This window comes from Ixodes scapularis, unplaced genomic scaffold, assembly GCF_016920785.2.
Source record: "Ixodes scapularis isolate PalLabHiFi unplaced genomic scaffold, ASM1692078v2 PGA_scaffold3__209_contigs__length_174095766, whole genome shotgun sequence".
In the NCBI taxonomy this organism is placed as follows: domain Eukaryota; kingdom Metazoa; phylum Arthropoda; class Arachnida; order Ixodida; family Ixodidae; genus Ixodes; species Ixodes scapularis.
Window position 1 is genome coordinate 163,867,571 of NW_024609868.1, and position 21,392 is coordinate 163,888,962.

The window sequence follows — 21,392 nt, forward strand, 5'->3', positions numbered from 1 at the left end:
TGCCCTGCCGACATCGTCACCCCGAGGGCAAGGGGAGCTTGAGAACGAGCCGCCTGCAGGTCAGCCACTGATGTTCGAGGGACAAGAAACTGGATCAAGTCCATTCTTGGGCCCCTCTTTACCATAGCCTGATAGGTTTTCGCCATAAAGAAGAAAAGTGTGCCGGCATGCTCTTATCTAAAACTATAAATATTTAAGGTCTCTTTCGTGTGTGGGTTTGTTATATTGTATTAATTCGCGCGAACCTTCTTGTGACTGCCGTCGAAGGATTCACTTCTTTTTAACTAAGTCTTGGGGACTGTTATATCGGTGATACAGTAATCGCGCGCTCACGCGCCTTGGGACCTGGTTCTTGTGACGACATGCCCAACTACAGGCGTAACGTTCCATCACGGGTGCTCGGTCACCCGGTGGCTCGGCAGTCTTGCAACAAACATGGTACAGCGAAGAACCCCATCGGCCTGGTCCTCTGGATACTACAAGTATTAAGCTATTATGCCTTAATCACCCTTCACTAGGAACCTTAAAAAGCAATAAAAACATTTCAATCACGACACACAACTGATAAGTGCATACTCACAAAAAAGACGCTTGCCATGGTCTGTATGCTGGCTCTGTCCTTTAAGTTCACAAACTGATAGCAGCCCTCCATAATCTGTATAATTTAAAGACAAAAAATATGGAAGACGTTTACGATTTTCTATAATGCGAAATGAGAGCGCAGCTCTTGAGGAGGAGGAGGAGAGGGTACAGGGGAGGGTATGCCTCACCTCTCTCTCTCCGTACCCTCCCCTCCTCCTCTCCTCCTCCCCTCCCATTTAGCGGGACATTTTCGCTAAGTTTCACCGCTAAATTTAGCGAAGAAACTGACGTCGCGTGACCTTAACACCAATTCAGTTTCCCCGCTAAATTTAGCGGGCAACTGTGACGTTCCATAATGCAACGCGCGCGGTATACGCCGACGCCGCTCAACCCGAAAACTCGGGCGCCTAGGAGCTTCGCTCTAAAAGTAACAAAAACAGCTCTACATAACGGTATTCAAGGGATTTGCACAGCAGCATGCAACTCCCTCTGAATCATCCGCCATAGGTATGTAGCAATTACTAAGAAAGTACTATATTTCAAGCTTCCCTTCCCACATGCTTTTGCACACGCCATCGAACTTGTCGTTCGACGCCATCTTCCTTTCTTGGCGGAACGATGGGGCAACCCTCGCCTCTCGGCGGAGTACGGGGATGAGCAAGCACACATGATGTTGCACACGTGATCTCGAAGAGCAATGACGTTTGCTTCTTTCTCTGGAAGAAATCTCCGTCGTGTGAATACACCATGAGAAGCTTCACCCTGAGAGATACATATCGGCGTGGGAAAGCAGGTTCTCGCATGCAGTGCTTCGTAAAACTAACTTCGATCTTGCGAAGATTTAGTTAGACGTTTCCCCAAACCTACCGCATTTACACGCCGAGATTGCTTAGAAAGAAAAAAGTTGGCGTTCTTTTTGTGACGTTATGTAGATAACTTGGCCGGCTGAGTTGTGATCGGGGAGTCGAGACATCACCACGGAAACCGACCAGTAGGCCCAGAAATAGCAAAAAAAGTGTCAAAAACGAGTTACCTCCTATCGGCGTGAAATTAAAGAAGCACTGTAGTTTCCTATGGTGTAGGCAAGTTTTTATTTACAAAAAGATGAATCAAAGAAGTCTTAAAGGAGCCATTAGGCTTAGCGTGCGTGGAGAAAGAGCGGTCGCAGAAGTGGGAGATTCTGAGCTAGCTAGGCTTGTTTGCGCATCGAGAATACTGTAACTTGTTTGCCCCGAATGCCCTGCTTTCCCGCATAAGACTTTCAGATATTTCTTAGTTTTTTATAGTCATAAGACAATTTTAGTAGATACGTTTTTTTTTCTAAATTAAGGCACGGGTTTGGGGTCCGCTTTCAGTTTATACAAAAAAGAAAAGCATATTCTAGTGTAATTTGTCAAATGAACGACAGCGCAAGCAGCAAGCGTGGCGGATTTTTCTGTTCTGAAGTTATTGTTATTTGAAGCGGCGAAGGCGAAAACTGACGTTTCTTCCATCTGACGGAGATCGCATGTTTGACCGCTCGCTTTGCTTCTTCTTCTCACACTGCTGTACTAGAACCCTCCTGTGACACTTTCATAATAGGTTTTATGACGCTTAATAATAATAATAATATTAATAATAATACCAATAATAATAATTTATTCACGAATCCACCGATCTCCAGTTTTAATATCAACTCAGCATTAAAGGCAGCATTAAAATAAACTAAAGAAGCTAGTATTTTACAAAAATTCTGAAAAGGTAACTTTTTCTTTTAATGAACGCTGGCAAAGTTTGCCAAGTTCTTACATCTGGCTTACATAAGGTATTTAAAAAAACATAATATCGCCAAGAAACTCAAGCCTAACTCTTTTATGCATATTAATTAAAACTTTTATCTACAAAATAAATTCCGTTTATACAAGGTGTCCACCGAAAAGAATGTTTTTGTTTTGTTTTTGTTTTTACCGTGAAAATAAACTACGCATTGCCGAATGCTTATTTTTGCTCCAATCTAGCGCTAGTTCGATCCAAATGCCAAAGATTCAGCACTAACCGTTACTTTATTTGACAGTTATACGGGATTTTCAGCAATTTTGAATAGAAAAAGGCCGGCCGACACAGCTCTCAAGCACATCTTATAACGCGAGTTAAGTCCGAAAATCGGCCCCATTTTTCCATTGAAGTTTACAGAAAATCACTTATAACTTCTTAATAAGATAACGGTTAGTGCTGAAACTTTGGCGTCTGGTTCGACCTTTGGGTGGAAGAGAAACGTTTGGCGTTGCGTAGCTTATTTTTTGGGTGAAAAAGGGGAAATGTTTGAAGGGTTCACGCTGCATATTTGAATGAGCAAATGTTTGAAAAGCCTAGCAAGTTTGAAACCTATTTTCTTAAAAACAAGATATTCAGTTGCTTCCTGTTTTATGATAACCACGTATGATTGTGTTTTTAAAAAATATAAATAAAAAATATTGTATTTTGTTTGTCTGACTGCAATTAAAACCTGAAACTTATCAGTAGTGCGTTGTGACAGCGTTCTTGCATTAGTGATATTCTTGACAATAATATGGCATTACTAAGGTTAATTACCTCAAAATTATACTTGAAACGTATGCGTAAAAATACCTGAAAATGTGCAGAATGCGATGTAAAAGTTATTTTAACCCGGAATAAAGCTTGCGTTTTCCAGCACACATTTCACAAGATTCAAGCATTATTTCCGTTTATTCACACAAAATACTATATTTCATTTCTGTTGCATGAGACATCACGATTATACCTTGGTAAACAAAGCAACTTTATACGACAGATTTAAATTTTTACATATAATATCGAAGTTGTATTAAATAAAAACAGCTACATTCGAGCTTTCTGGTGTCACCAAGGTAATTAATATGTATGTAATAGTCCTCACGTAAGAACTTCTAACACATGGCCGAAAATCACGAACGGGAGTCTGTTAGACCTTTTATTCTATTAATTCAAAAGAACAAGATTTTCTTTTTAATTTCATTTACTATAGTGAAATCTGCTTTGAATGTGCCAGTGCATTTAGTCGTAGCCTTAGTGTCTTGGTGTATTTGCTTGAGAAGTGACACAATAGCGAGCGGTCAAACTTGCGGTCCCCGACAGGTGGGAGAAACGTCAGTTCTGTCCTGGGTCGCCTGAATGGAAAATCACATGAAAATAAAATAAAAAATCCGCCACGCTTGCCGCTTGCGTTCTCTTTCATTTCAAGCACGGACCCAAACAATATATATTTTTGTGAAAATTGAAGTATCGTGCCGAAAATGGTGCTTGAATAGATCTTTCTAGAAATATCTGGTGCCCCCAGCGTCTGCTTTACGCATTGTGACGTTCTAATGTACGGCACGTGATATTATCCAACAAGCGAAGACGAAATGAACGTTGGTTTAACAGTTCTTGACTTCAGAACGCAGAACAGGCAGAAGGAGAGCAAGGCAGAGTATGTGATGACCTTCCTTTCCGTTCTCTTAATTTTTTCGTGCGTACTGAGCCCCTAATAATAAGAAAAAAATGAGTCGTGACGCTACCAGGATATACGAAGCGTACCAGCCGACACGACCGTACATCCGAACAGCCCCATAACCCCCCTCATTGCAAGGTCTCCTGGGATTTTTCGAAAAGGTCTATTGAGATGAAAACATCTAGATACTTTTTACACTTCGATAGGGTACGCATCCGCAAAGGCGAGACGTATTGTCACAAATAAAGGGGACGGGAGGATGGGCAGTGAACTGAAAACAAAGGCTTAATCGGCAGACTTGAGCCAAATAAAAATAAAGAACGAGCGTCGAAGCAGCAGAAAAGTGGGCGGCGATTTGGCGGCGTAACAGCAAGTGAGAGCAGGACTGACTCGACATGGTCCCGCGCAGCTCCTTATCTTGTGAGCGTGACTCTCTCGAAAATTAGGAAAAGGAGCTTCGAGCGTCGCGCTTTCGGGGCGAGAATGAACAGGCACTTTCGAGAAGAAGAAAGCATGAATGGATGATAAAAGTTACATACGGAGCGAGAATAAACGCGAAATGTTCTAGAGGCCCATGACCGAGCGTCGCTTTCTCGGCCCTGCAGGCAGCGGTATCGAGTATAGTTGTCGGAAATATCGGAACGGTCTACTCAAACTATCTACCTTACTCGACACATCCAGGAGTGCAGTTGAGACGAAACCTGGAGACAAGGGATAAAACGAAAAACGACACAACAAATAAAGTCCTACGTTTTCTTTTTTTTTTCCAGTCTCACGGTTTTGTCTTACAATGTGTTCAACCATACCCAGCTAGTTTGAGCACTAACCCTTTGTTCATTGGTTCGATTCTATTCAAAGCATCTTTATTACATGACGTAGGGTACCCATATCAGAAGCCCATAACAGAAAGAAACGGAGCATTGTCGAGAGAAAAGACTTGGTTGGGTACCCCTATTCCGGGGTTCCCATCGCGGTCGTTAGCACTGTGGCTCTCCGAATCAGCCAAGTTTGACTGGCATGGTCACCACAGCGGAGTGCCGCGTAATGGGGTATCCACACAAAGGAGAAATCCACCCCTTTCCTCCGCGGAGCGCGCATCACGTGAGACATACGTCTTCCCTTTTTGACGCCTCGCGACGCCGTTCTCCTCCGTGGCGGAGGAGCGGAGGCTTCGTACTGTCAGCACGAAAGCTCCGCAGGTGGGCAGCGGAGCCAAGGACGAGTTTCCCGGGTTGTTGACGTCACGACATCCGTCCGCGGAGTTCTCCTTCGTGCGGATCTCCCTTAAGGGGTATTCACACGAGGGAGATATCCCGGGGATTTCTCCACGGCACGCGCATCCCGCAACGAAAACATCAGGCTTTGTGATGTGCAAAAGCCTCGCGTTTTCGTCTCGTGATGCGCGCGCGCCGGGGAGAAATCCTCGGGATTTCTTCCTCGTGTCAATACCGCTTTAAGGGAGATCGGTGGCCGAGTGGGCTAGCGCACACCAGCTCAGAGCACGTGGAGCGAAAGCTCGCGCTGCAGAATCCAGGATCCTGTGCTCAATCGCCACCCCTGCCCGTTTCGATCTGCATGAGCATCGTACTGATGTGCGGTCGTGTATCACTACTGCGTGATGCACGTTAAAGGCCCCAGGCTAGCGGTTGTACAGCACTGACTAAATTTCTCATCTACAGCTGGAAGACTCGTCACCCGTTGAGGCAGACCAAGTTCTGGCTGTGTAAACATACACACAACCCAATCTTAGAGCCGCGTACCAGCTCGCCCTAGTCGGATTGGGAATCGGGTCCAATCCTTGGATCTTCTTGCATTCCCAGATCAGGTGGCATAGGTATGTCCATCTCCACCCACAAAACAAGCATTTCGCTGAAGGCTGGAGGTGGGGGTACCACTGATGGAATTTCAGTGGAATCTTAAAAGTTCCTGTCTTTTAGTCTTCTGTAGAGATACTCCTTCTCTTTGGTGAACTTTATTGGAGTAGGCGGTAGAAGCCTCCGTCCTTCTCTGATGTTCTTCAGATATTCGTTGTAGTGCATGCTTGGGTCGGGAGTCCTTAAAGGGATACTACAACGAAATTTCGGCGCCCATTTTTTGGTCTATATGTGTTCAAAAAAGCACCATCAAATCGAACATACCAATATCTCGTTAAAAAAGTCACGAAAAGGAATTTTAAAACGAATTAAACGATTAGCAAAGAGCACCTGGTGGATGTCGCTAACGCCTCGCTTGTAATGCCCGTCTAGCAACCTTGGCAGCTAGTGACGGAGGTTGTCTCGCCTCCGTCCGCGACGAGAGAAGAGGGGCAGGAGGAACTCCCCTCTTCCCGAGAATCCCTTTTGTGTGTCGCAGAAGTCGCTATTGTCCCCCTATAAGATTATAGAAGATTAACCCGTCACTCAAAATTTGCACAAAAGCAGCCGCTTCGGTGGCTGGAACGACTAGGCCATCCTCTCGACGTCAGCCTCGCCGTAGCTTTGCTCGCCTTGAGACGACCTACGTCACGATTGCGTTGGATGTCACGTGGTCTCCTCTGGGCCTTCTCCGAGCGCTTGCCAGAGTGGGCCGTTTATAACGAAAAATACAGCCACCAGGCTCAAAATACAAACGTGCGATTGTCATTTTCGGATGTTGTGGATCATATTCAACCTATTTTTGAACACGACGGGAATATTTCAAATTTCGTTGAAGTATCCCTTTAAAGAGTTGGTCGAGTCCCGGTACGCGTGGAAGGCACGGGCTGCGGCGTTGGCCGCCACGTTCCCTTCGATACCCTAATATCCTTGTATCCAGACGATCTTGAGTGACTCAATGGACGCCTTGGAGATGCGTTTCGCAACCGAATCGCCTATTTAACCTTTGTCGAAGTTGTGGCACGTCTTTTGTGAGTCCGTCAGAATAGTGAGATGCGCTTCCGTCGTGCAGTTCGCAGCGAGTGCTATAGACCTATTGCTATATCACCCAAGCATCAAGGAGAATGCAGGGATTGGCGTTCCACGCGCCGCACGTGCTGGCGTCAGCAGTCGCAACTTTTCTAAAGCAAATACCTAAAACAAATGGCATCTTGCACGCGCGTTCGTTAACGCTTTATTTTGGCTATTTACTTCGAATCTTTTATACGGCGAAGGCGTGCTCGTGTGGCGCGTGGAGCACCAATCCCTGCATTCTCCTTGATGCTTGGGTAATATAAAAAATGGTCTATTGCCGCCTTTTCAGCTCGTTCCGTGAGGGTGGTGTATATATAGACGCCGTTCTGATCGTTTTGCCGAGCGGGTTGGCGACGGCCAGCGAGGCGGTGTTACTCCTGGGGAGATTGGCCGCGTCGGCGTAAAAAGTTACGGGCTTTTTTTTCTAAATCCTCGACATTATTTTGGCCCTGACTCTTCTCCTGTCTGGATTTGTTTCTCCGTTCATGTTTCTGGGGATCCTTTTGACCGTGATTTTACTTCTGACCTCAGGTGGTAATTCCTGTGTCGATTCTTGGTAAAGGACGCCTCCCGGCGTGGCCATTCTGAGCTTTTCCGTCGCGTTTAGCCGTTTGATCTGCGAGATGCGCTGGGCTTCCAAGAGTTCCTTTACGGTGTTGTAGAGGATATCACAGTATACTGTCCAGTCGCTTGCAATTGCTATCATATTGATAAGTCAATCGCCAAGCGTCGATGCCTTTGTATCAGGCGTCCTTGATAACCTGTCTTGAGAGAGAGGGCCTGCTAAAACGTTTATGCCGAGCATTTGTTCTTTATTCACAAAAAATTACAAAGTTAAGCGCAAGATTTTTTTTTTGGCTTTGTGATGTCTTGTACGAAAGTATGTAGAAACTACTTTACCGCAGATCAGAAGCTCATATCAGAAACTTCCCAGCTTGGCATTCTCCGATAGATGAGCCGGCTGAGCTAGTTTGTTTGGCGTAGCAGCCGAGCAAAATGGGCAGCGCTGGCACCGGGTGACGCGGGCGACAGAACGCGGTGAACGTGCAGCGTGCACAGGGGACTACCCGGAACCACGGCCGGACTGGAAGCGCGCGCTCTCTTTCTCTTCTTACGGCCTTTGCAATAGCCCGGGAGTCAATGGCACTTTTTCTCCGTATGTAGTTCACTTGCTTGCCGTCAGGAGCGCAACCACCTCACCCCCACTCCACCCCACTCAGAGAGTCCCTTCGAGCTGCTTTGCGCTGGTGTTCGAGCTCCGTGGGTTGTTGTTTTGGCAACGGTTCCTCAGAATACTTCTGATTGACCATGCAAAGACGGCCATGGGCAGAAACGAAAAATCGGCTGGATATGTGCACAAGCCCTCGAGGAAGCACTCTAGGCTGCAATATGCACTGTGCGAAAATTGTACAGACAACTACACCCTCGTCTAGAGCAGCCGACCGACTTCATGTGCGGCCTATGAAATGATGATGCAGACCACGGCAATAGATAGTTTGGGCCTGCTTACATTTCACGAGAGTGTACGAATTATTTATCATTTAAAGTTCCTCCACGTAGAAGGGGTCCGTCTCCCTCCTGTTCTTGAGTTGCAACAGAAGTCCTTGAGGTAAAGACGAGTATAGTTCTCCCGCAATTGCATTCGCTGTCTCTACTTACTACATTTTACTCCCGAATATCTCGGAGATGTGCGTCAAATATTCACCGGTTTGGTCTCATCAGAAGCGCATTATATAGTGGTTGAGGTTCTAAACGTAAGGATCAGGTGTCAAAGGCTATAAAAATCTCGGCCGCCAGTTGCAACAGCGCTGAGATACACTGTCAGACGCGCTTTGTGCAAACGACAAAAGGTAGCCCAGGGGTGAGGTGACAGCGCCCCCCGCGAATTACGGCGGGAGGTGGCGATTGCCCCAATTGCAAAGGCCGTAAGAAGAGAAAGAGAGCGGGCGCTTTCAGCCCGGCCGTGCCGGAACATCGGTGCCACGAGCCATACCACTGTTTCTCGGCGACATGAATCGGTGTCACCATTTAGGGGTTAAACTTTAAGCGTCTTCGAGATACCAGCCGTGGGACCTCAGCCTTAAAATAAACCGCCAAAAATGATTAGCTCAAAACGCGTTGTCATACTGAAAGCACTATCTATACCCCGTTTAGCTGAGACTTCCGCCTTGAGTGCGAGCTCCCTGGCTTCCGCAGTGCTTTGGTTGCGTAGGCTTTCACACTTGTGTGGGAAGGAAGCTCCCGCTGAAGGTAGAACTTCCAGTCTCAGCTTTGAACAGAATATAGGCGGCGACCCCGAGCCCCGCAGGGGGCGCCTGCACCTTAGGTGCTAGGTGCTTGGTGAGTAGCGTCATCACGGACCCCAGCCACGTGGGCCACCATACCCGCACGCAGGGGGCAACTACTTTTGTAGGTGCTTGGTGAGTGGCGTCACTACGAACCCCGAGCCATGTGGGTTCGCCCACCCACGTCTGGCTGTGCGTGGCGTACCCGTGTCCGAGGAAAAGGGGACCCTGGTGGTTGAGCTGAGCCCGGAGTATGTTCGGACCCTTCGGGGCCCCCCGTGCGAGGCAATACACCGTTTCGGCCCCTGCTTCTCGTAGACGGGTGTCCTGGCTTGGCCCGACCAGGATGATTCAGTCAGTCGCCTTCCTCCACCTCTCCTTTCTATACCTTTCTTCTTCTTCTCCTCTTCCTTATATCACCTTCTTTGGCGGCAAGGGCTAACCTTGAGTGGTGACAGATACCCTCGTCCAGATCCACACTTGGTTATAGTTTCCCGGCAGCACTGTTAGCGTAACGTCTCCATCCAAGCCCTTCTTGTTATGGTGCGTTACCTAACCCCTTGTTGGGCTCGGTGGTGGGTGGTGCACCGCGGATTCTGAACACTCTTTGCCCTCCTATGGCGCCCTACCCCTCCAAACCCCGTTCAGGGCAAGCCTTTAAAAGGCGTTGTCTTGAACCCAAGACCATTGAGAAAGAATCTAAAGAAGAAGCCTTTACAAAGTTTCTTGTCATTCATTCGCTGGATGAACAGAAACCAGTTGCAAAGCTCTCACCCTTTGTTGTAGCTAAAGATCTCGAGCACCTTGTAGGGTTTTCCTATAAGGCTAAGAAGCTCCACTGTGGAGACCTCCTTGTGGAGGTAGAAACAAAAAAAAAAACAAAGTGAAGCTCTCTCTAAGATGACCAACATTGTTGACTCGAAAGTGTTGCTGAGCCCTCACCGTATACTTAACACTATTCGTGCTGTCTTCTCTGAGGATGACTTCATTCATACCAGTGAGGAGGAACTTCTTGAGGGCCTCGAAGGCTCTGGTGTCGTCGCCGTCAAACGAATAATGTTTAAAAAGAATGGTGAAGAAATTGCCTCGAAGCATGTTATTCTGACTTTCGAGAGACACATTCTACCAGAGACAATTAAAGCAGGGTACCTTAATTGCCGCATCCGCCCTTATGTCCCCAACCCACAGCGGTGTTTTCGTTGTCAGCGTTTTGGCAACGGATCACGCAGCTGTCGCGGAAGGGAGACATGTGCAAAGTGTGGAAGTCAAGGCCACGTCTCCGACATTTGCGAGGCCGTTGCCCATTGCGCTAACTGCGGTGGACCACACCCCGCTTACTAACGCAGCTGTCCTTTCTTTGAGCAAGAAAAAGATATTCTTGCCCTTAAAGTAAAAAAATATCACATACATAGAAGCAAAAAAACGTTTTTCCTTTTTGTCAAAGGGTAGTTATGCTGAGGCGGTGCGTAGGGGCCCTGCACCGCGCTCGGAGTCAAGGGCCACCCAGGTCTCTCCCGAGATCTTGGCGGCCGACCTTAGGGCCCCGGCTCCCCGACCAGGGCAGCAGCAGCTTCCTCCAGCCCCTGGTGGCAGCATACAGGCTGCCCCTCCATCCAAGGACAGGCCGGCAGCAGCCGCGCCTGCCCCCTCTCTTAGGTCCCCTCCTAGGAAGGAGCGAGCTTCTCGCTCCTGCTCGGTGGAGAGGGTCCCTCTACCGAAGGAGCAGCATGGTACCCATGCAGCTTCTGTGAAAGGAGCTGTCAAGACAAGCTTGGGTGACCCCTCGCCCAGCTCCTCCGCCACTCCTCCATCCGGTCGTGGCCGGGGTTTTCCCCCGCGCGTGCCAGGCCGGACCAGCTCTGTCATGCTCCATCCATCGGACACTTCCCAGGACATGGAGATACCAACTGATGCTGACAGTCAGTCTACTCCTGGGTCCGACCAGGATGGTATGGCATGGGAGACAGCTTCTCGTAAATCTAAAAAAAAGCAACCTGTAGTATAGCGCCCAAGTGATAGTCCCGATAGCTGTTGTATTGTGATCACATCTTCCACTTAGCTCGAGTTGGCTCTCCATAGTTTTACTTATTTTGCTAGGTTTTATCTCCTGTTATTTACATACTTACACACTTTTTAATAGATGACAAAGTTACATTTTATGCAATGGAACTGTTGTGGTATATTAAGAATTATTGATGATGTCAATCATTTCATGGATGAGCTTCGACCCATCGCTCTTGCCTTGCAAGAAACCCATCTTCACTCTAATTCTTTTAACATTTTAAGGCGCCATCAGGTTCTCAGGAAAGACCGTCCCGCTTCCACTCCTTCTGGTGGCGTTGCAGTGGTTGTGCAGAGTGGAGTCGCTTGCTCTCAAGTTCCACTCCGCACACCTCTGGAGGCCGTTGCAGCGCGTCTCCTTGTGGACCGCCTTGTAACGCTTGTTTCTTTATACTTGCCACCAAATATTCTTTTGAATCTTCAAGAGCTGCAGAGACTTGCAGGACATCTTCCTCAACCGTTTTTAATTTTGGGTGATTTTAACGCTCATCATCCTATGTGGGGTAGTACCCGTCATGACTCCCGGGGTGGTGTTATTGAACGTCTTTTATTGTCTTCTGGGCTGTGTCTTTTTAACGGGAAAGAACCAACTTTTTTTAGTGCGGCACGCAGCTCATTCACATCTATTTATCTTTCTATCGCTTCACCTTTATTACTTCCTTGCTTTTCATGGAAGGTTCTCCATAACCGTTTTGGAAGTGATCATTATCCTATTGTTTTAGAAAGTACTGTTCCATTGCCTAATCTTTTAAAGCGTCCCCCGAGGTGGAAATTAGACAAGGCTGACTGGACACTTTTTAATCTTCACTCCGCTTTATATCCTTCGGTTCTTTCTTCTATGTCGCCCGAGAACGCTGCACTTCATGTTACTGAGCAGATACTAAGGGCTGCTCAGCGCTCTATTCCACAAACTTCTGGTAATATGCCAAAAAAATGTAAACCTTGGTGGAACAAGGAGTGTGCCACAACCCTGGCAGATCAAGACAGGGCCTGGGAAAGATTTCGCAGATATCGCGCTTCGCACAACCTTGTGGAGTTCAATCGCCGAAAAGCCAGGGCTCGTTGGACTAGGAAGCGGGCAAAACGGAAGTCTTGGATGAAGTACCTGTCTTCTCTAACTAGTTCTGTCCCTGCCAAAGAGGCCTGGGACAGATATAGGAAAGTAATTGGGGATTATAGGTGCTTTGCCATCCCAACGTTTAATGCTCCTTGTTCGTCCTTAAGAGACATAGCTAACATCCTCGGAGAACATTTTTATAATTCATGCAGCTCAGCCAACTACAGTGCTAACTTCGCACAGTTTAAAGCCCGTGCGGAGCAACAAAAGCTAGTCGTAACTGGAGGAAAGGCAGCCTCTTATAATCGGCCATTTACGCGATATGAACTTGAGATGGCCCTTAATGTAAAAAAGCTATCTGCTCCTGGGCCCGATGAGCTTCACTATGAAATGCTTCGTAAGCTGTCCACGGAATCCCTTGAAAACCTTTTTTTTTTTTAATTCCTTACGGGAAAAGGCTTGTTTTCCTCAGACTAGGAGGCATGCACATATTATTTCCCTTCTAAAACCTAATAAAAATCCTTCACAGCCATCAAGTTACCGCCCAACCGAGGCAGCACTGACGAGCTGCCTCGGAAAAACGTTTGAAAGGCTGATAAACAGGCGATTGTTTTATGTATTGGAACAACAGAGGGCCTTTGATAACAACCAGTGTAGATTCCGCCGAGGTCGTTCTACTCTCGATCACTTGGTACGCTTGGAAACTGTGATACGTGAGGCATTTGCAAACCGGCAGTACTGTGTCGCAGTTTTTTTTTTATTTGGAGAAGGCATATGATACAGCGTGGAGACATGGGATTCTTCAAGATCTGTATGCATGTAATATCCGTGGCCGTATGCTGCAATGCATAAGGGAATATCTAACAAACAGGACTTTTCAAGTTCGTCTTGGCTCCAATCTATCCGATTCCTACGTGCAAGAAAATGGAGTCCCTCAAGGAGGAGTCTTGAGCGTGACTTTATATGTGCTAAAAATGAATTCGATTGCGCGACTGCTACCTCCTTCTGTTTCATATTCCCTTTACGCCGATGATATACAGATCTCGTCTTGCTCTTGTAACCTTTCCAGCTGTGAGCGCCAATTGCAGATAGCCATAAACAAACTTTCCAAGTGGGCTGACGAGAACGGGTTTCGGTTCTCTGCATCCAAAACAGTCTGTGTGCCCTTTTCTTTGCGTCGTGGGCTGTTATTGGACCCATCAATGGAACTAAAGGGAAACCCTGTACCTGTCAGGAAAAAGCACAGATTTCTTGGTGTGATATTTGATAAAAAGCTTAGTTTTATTTCACACCTCTAAGCTTTAAAAACTAAATGTCTTCAGTCTATGAATCTTTTGAAAGTTCTATCTCACAAGTCATGGGGTTCTGACAGAAATTGTATTGTACGGTTGTACAATGCCCTTGTAAGATCTCGTCTTGACTATGGTGCGGTAGTGTATGGATCCGCCCGGCCATCTGCCCTCAGGATGTTGGACCCAGTTCACCACCTGGGGTTGGTGTTTCCGAACATCCCCTGTCTCTAGTTTATATGCAGAAGCTAATGAGCTATCACTGAACAAACGACGTACCTATCTGAGCCTAACGTATGCTTTTAAGATTCTGGCTGACCCTCAACACCCTACTTATTTTTCCCTTACAAGGTCGAGGTTTTCCCGTCTCTTTAACAACAAGCCAAGCATTGTGACACCATTAAGCTACCGCAATGAAGAACTTTGCACTTCACTGCATCTTTCATTGGACCAGGTCGGCCTCATTCGAAATGTCGACGACCGTATTCCACCCTGGAAGACACTGCCAGTTGCCTGTGACTGGTCACTCACAAAATTTAACAAACATGGTATTTCCCATGCTGTAATACTGCAAGAGTTTTGTGAAGTACAAATCAAGTATGATGGTTATCTCCAGGTTTACACAGATGGCGCCAAGACTTCATATTTCGTTGGTTGCGCTGTGTACTCAGAACGCTTCTTTAAAGTTAATCGACTTAATTCGTTTGCCAGCATTTTTACTGCAGAACTCTATGCAGTATCAATGGCAATAGACTACATTCTACATAAGAAAATAACTAGGGCTGTTCATTTTGTTGATTCTAAAAGTGTGATTGTTGCAGTTTGCTCTGTTAAAGACACTAAAAACATGCTTGTACAACAAATTCAGAGTAAACTCAACGCTGCTCTACATGACGGTCAAAGCATAACAACATTTTGTTGGGCACCTAGTCACGTTGGCATAGAGGGCAACGAGAAGGCCTACAGGCTTGCAGGGTCTGTGGGAAACCTTGTCCAATCGTCTTTCTGTTTACCATATCAGGATATAAAGCCTTTAGTAAAGTCATCACTTTTTCGTTGTTGGCAGTTGGAATGGGACAGGGAGTGCGAAAACAAGCTCCACGTTACAAAGCCTGTCCTTGGAGCCTCGGAAAGCTCTTCTTGCAAGAGTCGTCTTTATGAAACCTTGCTGTGCCGTCTGAGAATTGGGCATTATTTTATCACTCATAAGTACCTACTTTGGGGGGAAGATCCTCCTATTTGTGATCAATGTGGTGATACTCTTACAATCTTACATATCTTGTGGTCCTGTCCCGCTCTGGAGCCCAAGCATCGTGTTTATTTTCCCACGTTGTTTCAACAACAGATCCCGTTTCATCCGACCCTCCTGCTTGGGAAGTATCCCATAGTCCCTTTTAGCAGGGTAATAGACTTTCTTACTAGCATTGGCATTTTATACCAAATATAGCTTTACCAAATCCTAGGTTGCACTTTGGTAAAACCCTCATCAAAGCATGCTGATTGTTACTATCGTTTGGCGCAGAAGGCCTCGTAGCTCTTGAGCCATTAAACCCCCAAAATCATCATATAGGCGGCGGGGTTCCATACTCTGTTTAACATTCGGTCCAAAAACAGTCGAGGCTACAATCAAAGATTGCATCGTCTCGTCGTCTTTTTTGTGTCTGCCATCACCTGCTCAACCAATATCGCACTAGGTGCAGGAGCATGGAACATTCAATGCACCTGATTGGACCTACCGATTATAGAAAACGCACAAAGACGATGAACGCCGTGACGATGCAATCTTTGGCACGTCTTGATCGGCTCCATCAGATCTTCGTCTGCGCTAGGGCTTCACAGTGAAACAGACTATTTTGGAAACGAGCAGACGTTAGAAATGTTGTTCCGTTTTATTTTTCCACAGCGATTAGTTTTACAGTTCGTTTCAGCTTAAAGGTTGGTTCACACAGGCACGCTGGCCTGCGTTTTCTTACGTTGCGTTATGAATCACCGGAACATCCGTCCTTCGAATGTCGCTTGCAAAGTTACTCCTTCGGCTAGTTGCCATGCTTCATACCAAGTGCAGATGCCTCGGTGACTCTTGTTGTAAGTAGACGTAAGCATTTGTAACGTAACACAAGAAAACAGGGCAGTGTGAACAAGCCTTAAAGGGGCACTGACACCCCAAAGGTCGTTTTTTTTTTATTGTCTAAAACGATGCAAGTTGCAGTCATAGACACGCAAAAAAAACGCATCGCGAAAAAACATTTTTACGCGCGCGCGCGCGCCTTTTTATTTTTGGCGTTTGATTTTCCCGCCTCTCGCCTCCTCGCTTCTTTTGATCGGTGACGTCAAAAATCAGGAAATTTAGAAGCTTTATAGGCGACATCTCTATAACATTTAATAACGGCAAAGATTTTGTTGTGTTCGTCCGTTTTTTTATCGTTCCCCATCTTAGGGTTTACAAGATGTCGATTGATTACCAGCTCGCCTGCACTCTCTCACTGCTTACAATCCTAAAACATGTTTTTTAACGCAATTGTGAACGCACTACGGCCCTTCTTTTTGAAATACCAAAAATCGGGAGTTCGTTGTGGTGCCGTCTCCTGGATTTGTATCCCCCCATGGAAAACAGGCGACACCGCTCAAAACCGGTCCGCCGCAACGTCGGCGCTCGCTCCTTTCCTCCTTGCTTTGGGTCGCTAAGGCAACAGCAGGGAGTCGTGAAAAAAAAGTGGACTCTCAGGAGTCCGGAATGTTTGACGTCAACGCACCGGCGCGGATCGCGCGGGAACTTCGAATTCGGCATTTGGAAATTGTTTTTTTACTTCACAAATACTGAATTCCCAAATTTCAGATTTTGAGGGTAATGTCCCGGCATCGTTTTCAATCGTTTCGGATAATAAAAAAATATATTATTCTGATGTGTCAGTGCCCCTTTAAGTCCAGACGTAGTCGACGCTACGAGCTAATGATACCAATCAAGCAGCGTCAAAAGCGCGAATCACTGGACCTTTCCTGTTTATGATTGATTCAGCGATTATAGAGCACGTACAGGAACATAAGGAGCACCATGATGGTGCCCTTTTTACGCTGTCTGATTAGCCCCATCAGCTGATAGCCTCGACTACGTCTGGACTTAATGGGAAACCAAGTATGGTAAGATTTATTGCTTTCAATTGCTGAAAATAACGGGGTTTCTTTCAGACCAGTGTTGTACGGAACGGCGCTCCTGGAACGCGTTCCTATTCGGAGGAACGAAGGAACGCCGCCGTTCCATTTTGCATCAGTGGAACTTGAACGCGAACGCGTTACTTTTTTACTGAAACGGAAGAAGGAACGGCGTTCCTTTTTTTTTCGTCCAGTGGGGTAATTTTTAATTTATTCCTAAAAGGGAAATTCTAAAATGTATAAAAACAATATCATTACGAAGAGCAGGGCCTCGTTAACTTTTTTGTTACTTATCTTAAGGCACACTTGTGCAACCGGGTACAACCGTGAAAGACAAGACCTGATTTTAAGCAAATTATGACTGCGAAGGACCTGCTCCGCAGCAGCGCGTCTGGTCCTACGCCGTCGTAAGAGGCTTAAAAACCGGTATTGTCTCGCTGAGTCGTACTTGGTTGCAAGCATGTGAATGGCACTTTAAGGCCCGTGCACACACTTGCAACCGAGTCGGACCGACCGAGACAAGACCGGTTTTTAAAGGGGCCCTCCGGAGCGTTCTGCGATGGTCTATTTATGGCCGTAACTCAAGCTACGGGCCCTAAGGATCCTAAAAATCATAAAATTACGGTCATGCGCGGCGGATTTCCCTATTAAAATTGCTATCAAAGTCCCCGGCACGCCCCCCTTTCTGAGATGACCCCGGAAAACGGGAGGGGCATCTCTTTACGCGTCAGCCAATAGCAAGCGAAGTATTCCGGCGTCACTGCGCGTCACCAACGCCGCCGACCGCCGACCCGCGGAGGAATCTCTCGAACACGCGCGGACCGCCGTCAAGGAGCCCGGACTTTGTGCTCGGCAGTCGTCGTTCGTCGCACTGCACCGTCGCGACCTTTGGGACCTGACGTCACTGGAGCTTGAAATCCTGAAACGGGCAGCGGACATGGGAGCCATTTCGTATGATTCGACACCGATGCGCGTGTCCCGCAAACGCACACCTGCACATGCCCGGGAAGCAGACGAGGCGTCGCGCCGACGCATCACCCCCTAGCAAAAAGCTTGCGAGGAGAAAACATAGTTCGCTGGTTTTGGAACGATAATTGCGAACTATGTTTCCCGCACTACAATCAGTTTACGTTTTTCTCAAACTCTAATTTACAGAAAGCTTAAAAAGTGTTGCAATAATAACGTTCGCATTCACCGCGAGATGCAGCATTTCCATTGTTCAAGTTTTAGCGATGGGCAGGGAATGGGGGATTTCCTTCCAAGAGAAAATAGTCCCGATATATTTCTACTGCCATCTGCTTAATAAACGGTTTTGTAATCTAAAACTTTGTATACATATTAACTTGCACCTACTACGCAATATAACAGCATAAACAGACCATCTCAGAAAGCTCCGGAGGACCCCTTTAAAGGGACATTGAAGACGATTTTATTTAAATTTTTTAAATGGTGTTTTTAGGCTTCTTAGGAACCTGGCATACTGTCCAATTTTTTATAGACATTTTTGACGCGTATTTCTGTACCTACGAAAGAACTGAAGAAACCGAAACTGAACTATCTGTGTTTCTCAATTTTGGGCCTCCGAAAACGGAGGTGACGTAGGGAGTGACGTCACATGTGAATTGTCGGTACCGGTAGCATTTAGGACGTCGAGACAATGGTTACCGGGGTGGGTCATAGCAGCGCGGTGTTCCGCGCGGTGTTCTTTATTTTATATATTTTGTTTGCCCATAGTTGCTCGTTGCCCGTTTCGCGTGCAGTGTAGCAAAGAGAAAAATAATTATGGTGTTTTATTTACGGTTTAGTTATCATTTTTGGTTCGATTTATAGTTTTCGTGGTTATTCAAGTGTAATTAGAACAGTGTTCATAAAAACCACGAACCAAAGCGTGACCGAGAGCACGTTTCTCGTTTCGACCAATCGCTGACGCGTCTCTTGTGACGTCACGCTTCCAGGCCCCGCAGGGTCACGTGACCTCCGCTTCTGCTGGTTTCTCCCGCAACGCTCGGGGCGTCGCCTCGATCGATCCCGGTACGATTATTTCCGCGACTGTTTCATTGATTCGCGCGGAACACAAGCGCCGGTTTCGGCTGAAATTTGGGCAACGTGGCTTGAGACGTGCCGGGAACCCAGTTCAATCGCCAAAAAAATATCCGAAATTGCCTTCATTGTCCCTTTAAGCTTGTTGCGACGACTTAGGACCGGATGCGCTGCTGTGGAGCTGGTCCTAAGACGTCGCAAGAAGCTTAAAAGCGGTCATGTCTCTCTCGGTCGTACTTGGTTGCAAGTGTGTGAATGGCGCTTTAGGGTTTATTTTGTGAGGTTTTCTCTTGGTAAGAGTTGGGTGCAGGAAAGCTAATGGACATCGATACATTTTTTTTCAGTGGCCGAGACTGCAGCACAAAAAAAACTTTTAGTCGAAAGAACAGACACAGAAAGAGGGACGTCTCAAACTCAGTTACTTTCTTTGATTCCACGAATCCTCATACACCAGAAATCTAACGCCGACTACAGCCATTACTGAACTTCCAGAAAGAGACCTAGAGCGACAACAGAACAGCAGGTGACCAGACATCAAACGCAGCCTTGTATCCCGAACATTGGTCACTTAGAGCATACACAAAAATTAACCTTTATTCATTCTCCCGTTGTCCCCCACCTTAAAACAGAACAACGAATCTAACCTTCACGAAGGACTGCCAGTTTTCAAGACTGGCCTTGCAAAAACCCTACCCTCTTCTCCACTCGCTCGTCTTGCGGACAGAAACATCGAGAAGCAAGTGTTGTTAAGTTCGATCAAGGAACTTTGTTAGATTGAAACGTCTGAGATTGTTGTAAAACACGCGTGCAACAGTACATTTCGCTCGTCCGAATTGCCCACCACAAAGATGAATAGGGCTCGATGCTGACATTGTTAAACGTGAATATATCAGCAAATGAAATCTTGCTTCCGTTTGTCTTCTCCTGTCCTTCCATCCCGGCATTCAAATTCGTATGTTGCCATTGAATGGGATAGATTAAAAAACAACAACTCTGTTTGATACAATCGAATATGGTAATAATCAAAATACAAATGTATCGTATATGCAACAATACGTTCCATTTTTAAAACTGTAACGGGAACGAGTTCCTTTTTTCACATATGGAACTTGTAACGGGAACGAGTTCCTTTTTCACATATGGAACTTGTAACGGGAACGCATTCCAAAAATCAGAAGGAACGAGGAACGAGCTTTCGTTCCTTTTTTTTGAGGAACGTGTACAACACTGTTTCAAACTCACGATGACTACAAGCTTCAGCCATGCTCCTTACTCATACCTTCTAACTTGACCTATATGACTGATAAATAAATAGGAACCAAACATTAGACACCGTCTTTTCGCAAAATTACCCAATTACCAAGGAGCATGCTAAGGGTATAGTTACACACGCTGCACCTTCAAGCGCCTGAAGCAGTAGCTTTTATAAGACAAATCGAGCTTTGCGTGTGCATTCGTCCAAGTCTTTTTTTTTTTTTTTTGTCCTTTGCCTCGAAACTTTCACGCAGATAACGTGAGTGGGCGCAATGCATGCACCTATGTTCCTGGAATTTTTCTTGGTGCTGGGCAATTTCGCAAAATGTCTCCTTTTACCTCACGGTAGGAACTGCGAGAAGGCTCCACAGAAATATCTCACCACTAACATTACGTGGACAAGATAAGAAAACTTAGTGTGTGTTCTGTGCGGCAGTTGGTACTCACTGGAGGTCATCTACGTACCTTACGAACCGTTATTATCGCAGTTCTTGACTACGAAAAGGGCACCTCGTCTGAGCACGCGGTGCGAGCGAAGCTCTCAAATGTGGTATTCGGTAAGGGCAAGTGACTTCAGTTAGAACAATGCCGCCTGTACTGAGAGGCCTGTCAGGTTCCTCGCTCTCCCATTGCGACCGGTCTGCTATCGCGTTGCAGCCAAGCGGCCGGCCCCTCGCAACTGAGCGCGCTGCGCTTTTGGCGGACCATATGTTCCGGGCAAAATAAAGAGAGCTGTAGATATTGAATTTTCTTTCCGTGATGCTTGGGGTTTTTCTTATTCAGGCGCAGCTCCTAATCGGGGTAATTAGGTTTTCCTCTGTTCTGAAAAAAGTGGCTTGGCGGCTACGTTTCGGGGTTTGTCGGAATTTACCTTTAAAAAAAAACTAGGGAGCTGGTTTCTCAAAAAATTACATCGGCTGCGCAAAGTCTCCCACAGCAGGAGCATCTGACAGAGCTGCTTGTAGCCCTTGCACCGTGCATATTAAAGGGCCTCTGACACGCCAAAAAAAAATTTTATTTTCATGCTAGGCGTTGAAATGGCATGTCAGGACATTACAAAAATATTGCCTCACTATAGAGCTGCGTAGTTTTTTTATAAAAAATAGAAATACGAGGCTCAATTCAAAGTTCCCGCCAGTGCACTGTGACGTAACAGTGTAACGCAAGGTGTCGGGGCGGTCAGAAGGGAGGCTCTGAAGGGAGGTAGGGTGCCTACATGTCTGTCTGTCTGAGGGTGAAGACATCCATTGTTGCCCTGAATGTGCCAGCGCGTGACCC

At 46.5% G+C, this 21,392-nt stretch overlaps 1 pseudogene; it reads right to left on the bottom strand.

Moving 5' to 3' along the window:
- Positions 1–5,002: 5,002 nt before the first annotated feature.
- LOC115322260 lies at positions 5,003–20,571 on the bottom strand (annotated as a pseudogene).
- Positions 20,572–21,392: the final 821 nt, after the last annotated feature.